Source organism: Opisthocomus hoazin, chromosome 11, assembly GCF_030867145.1.
Source record: "Opisthocomus hoazin isolate bOpiHoa1 chromosome 11, bOpiHoa1.hap1, whole genome shotgun sequence".
Classification (NCBI taxonomy): domain Eukaryota; kingdom Metazoa; phylum Chordata; class Aves; order Opisthocomiformes; family Opisthocomidae; genus Opisthocomus; species Opisthocomus hoazin.
Window position 1 is genome coordinate 21,862,841 of NC_134424.1, and position 12,656 is coordinate 21,875,496.

At 45.9% G+C, this 12,656-nt stretch overlaps 1 protein-coding gene across 2 annotated transcripts in view; it reads left to right on the forward strand.

Annotated features, from left to right (window-relative positions):
• Positions 1-12,656, forward strand: part of FGD3 (FYVE, RhoGEF and PH domain containing 3) — a 113,714-nt gene that overhangs the window by 21,428 nt on the left and 79,630 nt on the right. The window contains exon 1 of one of the 2 annotated variants that reach the window (XM_075432649.1): positions 9,351-9,465. The exons of the other annotated variant lie outside the window; for it this stretch is intronic. The gene's annotated coding sequence lies outside the window, so the exon portion shown is untranslated. Of the gene's footprint in view, positions 1-9,350; positions 9,466-12,656 lie in introns of those variants that run through there. 2 annotated transcript variants of the gene reach the window in all.

The following is a 12,656-nucleotide window of genomic DNA, read 5'->3' on the forward strand; positions in this document are numbered from 1 at the left end:
AAAGAACTCTTGTGACTGTCTTGTGCCAGACAGTTAAACCCAGGCGAGAGGCTGTGCTTAAAAGAGCAACATTCAGAATAGAAGCTGTGGGTGCCATAAAATAGGCAAGTTAGTGCAAGACAAGAGGGCCTGGTAACTTTATTTCTCAAGCCGGGATGTAGTTTCATGGCTGTCTGAAAAATAAGAGAACAAAAGTAAATCCTTTCACTGCAAATACTGAGCTTGTTCTGGGTCCAAAGCATCTCCGGCCGGGCTCTGGTCATGGAGCAGCGCTTCTCGAATCCCTGGGCTCGATGCCCCGGAAAGATGCTGCGGAGTAGCAGCTGACAAAAATCAGAGAATTCAGTCCGTTGATTTGCGTTGTTTTGTCTGGTTCCCTTAAGCAACGACCTGCTAAATCTCAGCTGGGAGCTGACTGAATTTCTGTAACAAATAGAGTATTCCATGTCAGTGGAAATACTGCTTCATAAAGTGCTCTGGGTTTTTTTTTTGTTAAGTCTTTTGTGTAATAAGATTATCATTAAGCCTGATTAATTATGATTGAACACATTCCAGAATCCAAGATGAAGGCTCTAGAAACTACAGGCTTCAGTTGCCTGTAATCTTACAGACCTTTTGTACAGGCACTGATTTTTTGATCGATGCGATACAGAAATTAATAGGAATGCCCAGATTTTTTTTTTTTTTTTTAATTTGTATCCATACGGTTTTAACTTTTCCCTGGGAGCAGCAAGCCGCACTGATTTGCCGTGCCAGGCAAGTGTGCTGCTGCCAGCTCCTGGCAAGGAAGCTGGGTCATCTGTACCCCTTACGCCTGGTAGAGAAATGAGCAGTTGGCTGAACTGTAACTTTTCTCTTTACAGCAAAGGATAAAATGAAGGGGAAAAATTAAGGAAAAGACCTTTGCTTTGTTTTATGTGAAAGCATACACATGTAGAGATAATTGCAAAAGCTGCAGAATGAAGCTCTGAATGCAAAAGCTTTTTAAATAAATCAGAAGTAGAGTAATAGTCCCTGCTGAAATTGCTGTTATAATCACGGTCTATTTGTTACCGTGCAAATTTCCTCAGAATAATTTGTCTAACACCATTTTTGTAGTTTCTGAATCAATATGAACACAGAGTAAGAGAAAGCAGAAGACCTGCGGGTCCAGCTGGGTGTTTAGTTAGAGAAAAGCAGTGTAAATCTCTGCCTGCGCCAGCCGCAGATCCCTGCGCCGAGCCTGAAGCCAGCGCAGGGGAGAAGACTCTCCTGTTGAGGGGTTTCGTCACCTTTACTCCTGAAAAATGGCTGTTCAGTCAATGAAATTAACTCAATTAAAGCTTCCCATTATTTTTGGCAATGACTGGTGTATTTTGGCGTGTGGATGAGATTTGGTCCCTGTTTAGAGCATCCTGTATTTACATCCTTATAAAAACATGGTTTCTGTTCTGTGTGATATTACTTTGATATGAATAAAGGAATAATATGGGTGTCACCTGCTGCTTTCCAGGAGCCAACAAATAAAAACTTTAAAAGTGATTTTGAAGACCTGTGAAAGTAAACCCAATGCTCTTCTGCTTGTGGAGGACAAGACCTTTGGGACGTTAAACCTGCTTGTAATGGCAGCTGTGGCGTGACCCTGCTTCAGCTGAGCACGGAGAGGAAGCACCTTCTTTGCAAGACTTGGCTTGGAAGCGTTAATTTAAGTCATTTAAGGGGACGATTTCTTTGCAAATATGCTTAGTGCTCAGTGCAAAGGAGTCTGTGTGGTAGAATACTGTGTTCTTTTTACTACTTCTTGCATGAAATGCTATTACGGTACTAACTTCTTTGCACGATGCCTATTCTCTGTGTGCTCCTCTCGGGTTTTTTTCTCCCTGCGGAATTGCGTATTCTGTTTGCCTTGGACCGTGACTAATGGACGGATTTGCTTTCTGTAGCACCAGTGGTGTTCTGCCAGTGTTCTAGCAGGGGATTCCCACAAGAATTTCCCTGCCTCTCCCCTGTGCCAGCGAGGAGTTGCGTGCATCGAGAATACATGTACTTCATTTATGTACTTTGGGGAGCGGGAAAACAAAGGCTCCCGTTTAGTTTCTTTTTTCCTTTTTTTTCCTGAAACGATACTGCCAGCTCAATAGCTGGTGCCGGAGGGGGAGGCAGCCCTGTGAGCAGGGCGACCACTGGCCAGGAGTCCGTGCTCCAGTTCTGTTCCCGCTGTGAAACCTTGGCAACACTTTCCTTTGCTTTCTTGGTTTTTTTTTTTTTCTTTCCTTCCTTTTCTTTCATTTTCAAGCATTCTTTGTTTGGACTGTGAACAAAGAGTGTTTTTAGTAAGTGTTTGTGCGGTGCCTATCTCGCTGGGCTCCGCTTTCCTCTGGGATTGTTAGGTGCTTTTGTGGCAATAATGAAATTAAAACTAGATGCTGGTCAAACAAGCTGCTGTCAAAGTGCTCTCACCAAGAGCGAGGGCTGGCGTTCCACTTCCCAGATCTTCCAAAAAAGATGTGAAACCCACAGAAATGCAGACGACGGGTTACCTGCATCATACGTATACGCGTGTTCAGCTAATTGCAGAGATTTGTTTGTTTCGCTGCCCTTTCCCTGCGTTCCCCTCCCCACACCCTCCTGCACCCCTCGAAGCCCACCCGAACGCGGTGTCCAGCTTCAGTGCTGCGCGGAGGGGACGGTGACCGTGGGCCGGGGGGGTCAGGGGGGTCACCACCGCTGCCTGTCGGGGTGGCTGTGTGTGTGAGGGGGTGATCTTCTGGGGACTGTTCTGGTTTTTGGTGGGGAGGAGGAGACGGCCGTGAGATCCTGCGGGACCGACCTGTGTCCGGGATTTGGCAAGAGGGTGAGTAAAAGTCGGTTGAGAAAGTGCAGCCTCGAATGAGAGGTGTCCGAGTGCAGTTTGCCCCGTGAGCTGTTTTGGGAAGGACCCAGGGATGAAGTGCCCCTCTTCTTAGCTGGCAAAACCAGTAAATGTGAGCATTTTGCAGCCTGTCCTTACTGCTGGACTGTTTTCTCGTACCAGGATGATTCCAGAACTGCAGAGACCTGAGCACTAGCAGCCTGCTGCTCACTTGCGGTGTCTGCTGCGGCAGCAGAGATTGCAGCTTGTGGAAGAAAATTGTTCATTGCTGTGTTACTTGTGAAGAAGTTTTTATTCCTATTGCTCTTGAAGAGATGATGCATAAAATTAATCATGAAAAATTACTGTAACAGCAGCAAACTACCTCTTTGTAAGTTTTCAGTTATTAAAGGGAGTGATTGTCAAGGTGTGGAGATGTATACACACATATATTATATGCACACATGTGTATATATATTTATACAATTAAGAATTATATATATTAAAATTTAAAAAGAGTTGGCCTGGCTCATGGTCTTGCTGAAGCTGTTCAGTGTTACGCACCGTTCAGAGTACACAACTGTGGTTCCCCTGGTACAAAGGCTGTCTTTGTTTCTCGTGTGAAGTCATGGTCTATTTAAAACTCTGTGTTTTAATAATTAATTTCACTGAAAACTGGAGGAAATGAGTCTGTGGGTTTTTGTCCTGATAAAAACCAAATTGGAAATTGCAGAGTCAACAGTGAATAAATGTGTATGGCTTATTTTATTGTTTCTGCTTTCCCGTTTTGTTCCTCTTTTCGAAGTGTTTTGGAAGAAATGATAAAGCTCGCGTCAGTGACTTCATACCAGTAAGTTCTGCTTACTTGCAAAGCGTATGTTGACCATGGAAAGAAAATGGGAATGGAAAAAGGCACTGCACAGCTTTCGGGTTTGTTTCAGCTAGATTCCATTTAATGGTACCCCCAGCACTGACCACGCTCCCCTGGAGGGCTCTGGCGACGTGCAGCCGGGCGGAGGGGTGCGCTGCTTCGGGTACCCATCAGCACCGCCTGGCCGGTGGTGATCAGAATAGTAATAATAATAATAATAAATCTATTGTGAGTACAATGAAATTTAATCCACTTATTGAACATGTGGTGTGAAGTGGACGTATCAAAGATTTCTTACCTGAAGACGCATTCATCTAGTTTTATTGCTGAATTATTTTTTTCATTTTAGAAGAAAAATTAGCAAACTTAATTAACTGAAGTTATATGGGTGTTTAACCCGCTTTTGACACCAGTTACACCCTACAACTGATTTAAACTTCTCTCTTTCTTGCAGGATCTTAAGAGGAAGTGTTTAAAATAAGTTGCAGAAATCCATACGACCAGGGCGAAATTTTCTGTTTAGTTTGTTGAAGCCTAAAAACGCAAAGAAGCTGAGTTCTCAAAGGAATGTGTTTTGGTAGCAGAGGTGACTGACAGCAAAGCTAGTTCCATTTTCTCAAAATTTATTCAGTTTTCAAAAATTTTTCTTGCAACTGAACAGCGATCAAACCCCATTGCTGGCTTGATGCCACCAAGGAGCTCCAAGTGGACTGGAGCAATCGTGCTTTAAAGCTGCAGTGTCCCTATAGTAGTTGCAGATTCAGCAGGGGGAAAAATAATTGATAAACACAGCTTTATAACTTTTTTTTTTTTAATTGACATTTTAAACCAGCCTTAGTTTTTCAGGTGGCATCTGTAAGCCTGATTAGTGCATATGAGGAATTTTTCTGCCGTTGTACGAGAAGGAAATGCTGGCCATTAGCAGAGATGGGTTTTAAAATGTTGAAAACTTAACGAGAATTGTGAAACGTCATCTTTTAAAACATCTCTTTGGCTTCCTTTCTAGTGGCTTGGACTAGGTTAGAGTATGTGGAAAACCTGTATGGCTCACAAAAAGCATCCCGAGTTGTCTGTCTGCCCACACAGTCAACTCTACCCAGGAGAAAATTGTGAAAATACAGATTGCAAGCCACAGACCATCCCCGTGTATAACGGGTACCTCTAGACATCTCTGTTTCCACGAGCGGGTGTACCGTTTCACTTCTAGGTGTTTTACTTGGGAAGCTGTGATGCATTCACACGGTGTGCTTGTGTAGCGCTCAGAAAAATTTTGTGATTGTAAAGTTTTTGTTGCTAATTTAAAATGTATTGCCCTGTTCAAAAAGGTGGCTCTTTCACATAGTGTTACCATACGGCTGGAGTGATTTGTTGCATCTTCTGGGGTTTTAGGTGATTTTTGCTGCGTGCAACTAGCAATACTATTAATACACAGCAGTTCACGTGTCTGCATCAGATGTACAGTGTTGCAGTTAGGCAGGCTGACAGGGCGTTCCTTTGTTTCATTCGCAGGTGAGTGTGGTTGTTGGGGTATTAAATAAGGGGCAAACAAATAACAGGTATCTCCTTGTTCCCTGTTTGCTGTGCACATGATTGGAAGTGTTAGTTTAGCCTGAACAATGGCCTATTTTTTTTTAATTAGATCTCTATTTTCTCCTTCCAGCAAGAGGTTATCAATAATCTAAAAGCTACCAGCAGCTGAGAGATTAATTTTTCATTTCTTTGAGTGTGAACAATTCTAATAAAAAGCTTCAAGAAGATTACAGGAGGATCACACAGTAATAGACAGCTATTCACTTATCATTTTTGTTCCATTTATTCATTCTCAATAAAATACTAATGCCTGTTTTTTCCCCCTCAGCTTTGCACGTCTGATATCTTGCCTTGTTACTAGGAGACGTGGTATGATATGGATGGTACCTTGGTATGATATGGATGTTACCTTGGTATGATATGGATGTTACCTTCCTCGGGCACGGTGGTATTAGCTGCCTAATCACAGGAATGTAGGCTGGGAGCAGTCCATTGCTATTCAGCTGTTACTCTAAAACAGTAATGCTTTTTTTATTTGTTCAGGGACTCTGTGGAAAAGCCTCCGGCCTAGCCTTTCCAGACATACCTGGATACATGTGATTTTCATATACATATGAAAAATACATGGGTTTTGACTTTCGATAATCAATATGTGCTATTCCTGCAATTTCCTGGCCTTCTACTGGGCCTCAGTTGTTACCTTGGTCTCTCCCTGGCAGGCTGCGTTTTAAAGAAGAGTGATACATCTGAGCTGCTCCCATGTGAATTCCCCCGAGCTCGCTGAGCTCCCTTGGTAGTCGACAGTGTGGCTTTTTAATCTGGTTTCCTGCGGAAGTGAGGTTTGTGCAGTTGTGCTGTCTGTCCCTCGCTGCTCTGGAGACTGCAGGCTGCCTTCAGAGCAGGTTGATAAAGGGGGTAAATTGCTCCAGAATAAATTTTTTTTTTCTGTTTCCTTTCAGTTTTTCCAAAATCCATCAGCCAGACGGGCAGGTCCCTAGAGAGGAGGAGGGAAGCGGGCGGAAGCATCCGTCTGGCTGCTGCCAGCTGGGCAGCGGACACATGGGCTGCTCCCGGCGAGCCCATCCGGCGCTGGCCCCTGCCTGCTGGGCACGTGAGCGGGGCACAGCGGAAAGCTGGCCTCCGAGGATGGGGATGCGGCCAGAAAGCTGTAGGACTAGGCTAGGTGAGCCCTGCGGAGCTGCTCCGTGGCTTTTGGCTGCAGCGGTCGCTGGGCTGCTCGGGTTTCTGGCTCTTTGGATTTTGAAGCCTTTTTAGCCCTTTCCCGTTGCTTGGTTGTAGCAGTTGGTGTTTTATGGTGTTTTGCTGTGTTTGCATTGGCAGATTTAATTCTGCTCTTCCTTCAGTTGGGGCAGGAATTGGGATTTTGCTTTGGGTGAAACTTTGCTGTCAGTGGTTATAGAGACATGGCGGCGGGGGGAACGTCGGAGCGCAGGAGGGCACAGAGAATCATGCTCTGTGCCATCTGGGTACCGCATAACCAGCAAAACTTACTTTTGTTGTGATGTCAGAAAATAAGTAAGATTGGCTTTTTATTTGTATTAGGCTGTTTGGTTTGTGGCCTAGTAAAGAAATGTTGAAATCCTGTTTGGCTGGGGCAGAAAACAGGTAGAAATACATGGATTAGGTGGTTTGCTCTCTGCTTCACGGAAGATGGGCTGCCTTCCCTCGGGGCTTCTCCACTCCTGTGCCAGCAGTATGTCTTCTAGGGGTGATATATGTATAAATGTAATATTACTTCATCCTCCTGCTGTGAGATGTTGTTGGGGAAAACATTTTATTCATACTTTTTTAAAAATTTCTTCTCTCCAAAGAGGCTCTTGCAGAAGCTGCAGATTGTCATCTCAAACCAAGGCAGAAATTGCTGCAGTGAGAGAGGAGTCCAAAGGGGACCCACTTAGGATATTTCTCCCACCCGTTCTCCCCGGGCCCCACGTGGGTGGGAGGTATCGGCCACCTCCTCTGGGGCCCTGGGACCCCGGTGGTGTCGGGGACTGGGGCTGAGGAGGGGGCTGCGGGAGAGGGCGGCTGCTGCGGGGGCTGGCTGCGCCGGGGTTTGCTGCAGAGAGACTCCGCAGCCTGACGGGTCTGTCCAGCTCTGTGCCGCGCTGGCTGGTGGCTGTTCTCACGGCGTCTTCACCGCAGCTGTGCTCCAGGTCTGTCCGTCTGTATGGCCCACAGCTCAGTTCCCTTCTCTCTTCTTGGCTGACCTTTCTGAACAAGCCCGCTGGAAATCATAGGTAAAATTGTGGAATTCCGAGTGGAAATCGTAGGTAAATGTATGGTGGAATTCCGAGTGGATTGCCTTTAGCAGCCACGCTTGGAGACCCAGAATGGTCTGTCGGGTACACAGACTCCTTGGCGTCCTCTGAGGAGAGAGGAGGTCTGGGCAGTGTGCCATGGTGGAGCTCTCTATTTAATAACTACTACTAAAAAACCTTTCGCCACTCTTGTGTGTTCAGAGGCAGTGCGTGGGGACTTTTTTCACGTGCAACATTTAAATACTTTAGTAATAGTTAATGATAAACTGGTATCTGTGGAAGTCGCTGTTACTTTGTGGCAAATATTGGACAACGAGCGTCGCGCTTCAGCCAAGAAGCCTTGCGTTCGTGTCACTGATGTACCCAGCAGCTCTTGAATTGATACAAATTAAACTTGTATCACATTTAATCAGTTTGGTGAAACTGTGTCGGCCTTCCTCAGCGGGATTTTGGGACCAGGCTTCAGCCTACCGTGGATTATTTTGATTGACTTTTAAGGGGGACTCTGACAAGCCCCAGGGAGGGGGAGTGTGGCGTGAAGTCAGGGTCTCGCCGGAGGAGCAGCCGTGGAGCGGTGTGTCGCGGTGCCCACCCTGCTTTTGCCAATGGGCTCTTCTCAATTCTGCAAACGACAGGAAAATCGTTGAGATGATCTGTTTCATACTATGCACGATAATTGTCCGTAACAGAAATGCTGCTCTGTGTTTTAACGATAAGCTGATGCTCCTTATCGAGCCTTCCTGAAACTAGTCATCCTTGCTTCAGCTTCAGCTCTGCAACAGGTTCATCCTTGTCAACCAGTTTTTAATTGCAATTGAGAATTAATTCCCATCTGTGCAAGTTCCAAGATGTAAATTAAGTTCCAGTTCTCCGGCTCCTCTCTGGAGGGCTCTTACACTGCACTCGTTTCAGACAGCATCCCCCCTGCGTCTCAGAGAAGTTTCATGCTTTTCGGCTGTATGAAATTTCGTGAAGATGAGAGCAAGTGCAGGTAAAATAATGGTGGTGGTAGTAAAAGACGTTTTCTTCTCCTGGTGTACAGTCCCGTGCAGCCGGGCTTTAAAGCATCTCCACTGAGCAGCAGCGTTGCCATCGGCGAAGCCCCCTCCCCTTCCCACATTTATTTCCATGGTAACCCGGGGAAGGCATTCTGCAGCCTCAAAACTACTTTTGCTCTTTCATCATGCAAGCTGGCATTGTCAGGGGCTGAGTGTATTCCTGCAGCTTTGAATGAACGTAAGAGAGAGGAAAAAAAACCGCTGAATTTGGATGGGCAGTTGTTATTTGGGAGGCCCTACGGCAGGAGAAGGACGGGCAACCTTCAAGTGACCTAGTGTCCGTACATTGCTTAGTAAGGAAAAACCAGTCTTGCTTCATTAATTGATTAACTTGGAGGGTGGGGGGTTATCCGAATTATCCTCCTGCGAAGCGAGCGCGGTGGTGTCCGGGGGGCGAGGGGCAGATGGCTGGCCAGGCTGTGCTGGCGAGCCGCTGGTAAGCTTGCATGCTGTGGTCTGGTGCAAATCTCGCTTTCTGATGGAGTCTTTAATGCCTTTTCAGGTATCGTTCAGAAAATGGTGTCTTAACAGATGCCTGCTCTGTGGCTATGTAATGCATTTGCCTTGGATTGGTGTAGGAGTGGGGCTGTTTCGCGGCGTTGGGCAGTGCGTGCTCGGTGTGAGCAATTTGGAAGCTGGTAGTAAAGCGTTTGCTGTGTTTCCTGCCGTAATGAGCTGGATTGATTGTATGATTTCTACAGTGCATGCCTTCTGAAATCCGTCTTTATGCAGCGTTTGCGTGTGGATGTTGAGAGGATTTTATTATATTTGAGCAGATTTAAGGCTATCTGGTTGCTCTGTGTGATGAGAGTAGCGTGTGGAACTCGTAGTACTTGGTAAAAGAAAACCAATTGCTTGCAAACAGTATCTGCAAACGGGGAGGAATGGATTGAAGCTGTAAGTAATTATTTTTTACATTTTCTGAAAGCAGGATCCTGATACAAGTGTGGTCCGAAACGTTTCAGTGTCCTTATGTTGTATGGTAAATGGATTGGACAGATTATTATTTTTAATGTTCTGCTGATGTCCGTTTCCGTGTTGTCCAAGTACGTGAAGCACAGTGCAGCAGCAGTGTTGATTAAAATATTTCAGGGGTGCTGCCCTATCAAAGGATTGGATTGCCATTTGATTGCCTTGTCACAATCCAGCAGGATTTTTGTTTTTCCTTCCTTGCATTATTTCATCGGGGAGGGGTAAAAATGTAGCTTTCTTCTACATGTGTCTGAAGTGCGTAATGGCTGTGAAGTCACCATGACAACAGGGGGGCCTGGATCAGATTTTCCCTTCACCTCTTTTCTGTTCTGTTGTTTTCTAAATATTTGTTATTTATGCATACTCTGAGATGTTTGAGGGAGTATCGTACAGCTCCTGTCGGTATGGGACTTTTAATGATACTCGGCTCTTACAGTAGATCATGTCTGCAGGGTTTCCTCTGATTAAGCACAGTCCAGTGTATATAATTTGCTGTGGGATCCGACCAAGGACGTGCGCACCTCCAGCAGGAACCAAGGGTCTGACTTTCCTGCGAGTCTGCTGTTGGGGCCATGAAAACTTCTGCTGAGCTCTTGCGTGGTCCTGGGGCTTCCTCCCTTCTCGTGCCATTGCCGTGTGGGAGGTGGAGCCTGGGGACGTCGGGAAGTTGCGTACGAGCTAAGCTGTAAGAGCATCGTTGTTCGGGCACGGCTGGAGTTTGGGGCAAGCTCAGGGATGGGAAGAAAAAAGTCTGATCGTGGTCAAGAAACGGATTCCGCCCTGCTTTGCGAAGGGGTGCTGGGTGCACCTCCCGGGTAGGAAGAGGGTGGAGGGTGTTGTGAGGTGTGGTGCTGGCCATTCCTTCCCACTCGTTGAGACTTACTAAAGGTGCGCTGCCTGGGGTGGATCAAGATTTCTGTTCCGTTCCCCCCTCGCTCTGAGACACTCAAATTTCACCCCTTGCAGATTTTTCCAGCCTGCCAAGGGTTAGACGGCACAGCTCTTGTGAAGCGCTGGCCCTGTTCCGAGGGCAACGAGAGGCTCACTGGGTTGGAGAGGGGGAGCGTGCGAGGAAGGCTGTGGCTGCAGCATGGTGGTGGAGAGGCTTCGTTGGGGAGCAGTGATGGAAGAGCATCTGGCTTCTGGCCTCCGCTCCCACCGCGGCGGGCACCTGCGTGGAGTTAGATGGGTGCTTACTTTGTCATTAATGTTCTGGAGCGACCCAACTCGGGAATCTTTTAGGTGAGTAGTTACTTTGGGGAGCAGACATCGTACCTGGAAATCTCTCCCTAGCGCTATCTTCAGCCTCGTCTCGGAAGGGCTTGTAGGGTGGGAGGGAAGGTGTTTGTTTCATACTTGTAGCAGCAACCTGTGTAATTTGTAGTGATTTTAGTGGAATAACGGGCAGTAGTAAATGTTCTGTGGAGGTGACCTTTCAGTGTCAACAGAGGAGGGTAGTTATATACCTCGAAGTTGTCATCATACTTCCTCATGGAAATAAAACCCACTCTAATTTGGTTAAATGGAAGTAAAAATCACTGCAGCTGTCACTTGTGCCTGTGTAAACCTGGAGGAGTAGTATCTGTGGCATCTTCTGAGAAGATACAGATTTACTTGCCCTTGTGGCAGAGTTGTGAGCGTCTTTCGGTATTGAGGCAGCTGAAAAGCAAATACAACATGACAGTGACGTTTGTCTTATTACCCTGCATGCTTGACCTCAGAAAGTGAAGAACCGGGCATTTTCCTCTCCGCTCCCATCAACCTGATGTTTTACTTCCTGCCACATGATACAATCACATTTTTTAATTTGGAAAAGTGTCCAGTCTAATGCTGGAGCTGAAGTTCCAGGTAATGTTTAACAGGGATTTTCTGGAGCTGGGTAGGATTGTGTCCTTTGAACAACCAGATGTCTACGTGACACGGCCTATTTCCCCTTCTTCTTCATGTTACCTGATGCTATCATTACCATTATAGCAACTGTGCAGAAAATCCCATCCTTTGGAAATTCATCTCTGAGTATCTGAGAAAAGATTTCGTTTGAGCCAGAGGCTCAAAACAGCGACATAAATCAGTGATGAGAACAACAGGTAGGAGCAACAGTCTGGTGGAGTTAGGTTAGACAGATTTTTGTGGTTACATACCTTGCTTTCAAGATCCTTAAAATTAGGAAACGTACCATAAATGCAAGAGGAAAGAACTTGAAAGTCATGAATTCAGGAGTAGTTAAAAAACAAACCACCACCACCCCCGCCCAAGAAACAGTAAACCAACCCAACCAACAACCACAAACAACAAAACCAAACCCCTCTTATTCCCAGGGTTTGAGCCGAGCTTGGTGCTGTAGGGAAATCCAAACCAAAAGAATCCCTGTAGATGTGTGAAGGTCCAGTGGGGGTAGGATGGATTGGCAAGGAAGATGGCCTTACAGCGTTCTTGGTGCTTAAGGGTCCTGGAGGTTGAAATTATGCTTTCTACTCCATCTGATGTTAGCAGTAGTGCTTTAAGGGCCCACTGACACTCACCTCAAATCAGGGTGTGTGTATTTTTTTTTTCCTATTAATTTTGTCCATTTGTAAGTGGGGAAAGGAAGGACTTGGTTTCAGTCTTACGGAATCAGATCATATGCATTTGCAGTATTTCATTAGGAACAACACAGTTTTGCTGTGCATCAGAGACTGGTGCTAGCTTGCAGTTTAATCCCTCTTCTTGGTCTTTCCCATACGTGGAGAGTGTTGGCGTATGGGCTGCCATGACAAACTGCATCCAAGGTCCGGAAATTGTTTCCAACTTACAGCTCCCTTCCCCCATCTCTCCAAAAACGTGAAGAATTCACCACAGAGGATAAATTCACAATTCATTGTTAAAATCAAATCCTGTTTTTATAGAGCTATTGTTCTTTGCCTTCACCCAAAAACCCAAAGTTTCTGCATTTGCAAGTTCTAACAGGAAACCAAAATTGAGCATTTTCACTTAAGCATGGGATCAGCTCAAGTTTCATTTCCCCTATAAATGCAGATGTGGCATTAAAACGTACTTGCCACAAAAATGATAGAGGTCTGGAGAAAACGCTTCGCTGCAAAAGCTCGAGGTCTCAACCTCTTTGGTTATCAAAGACA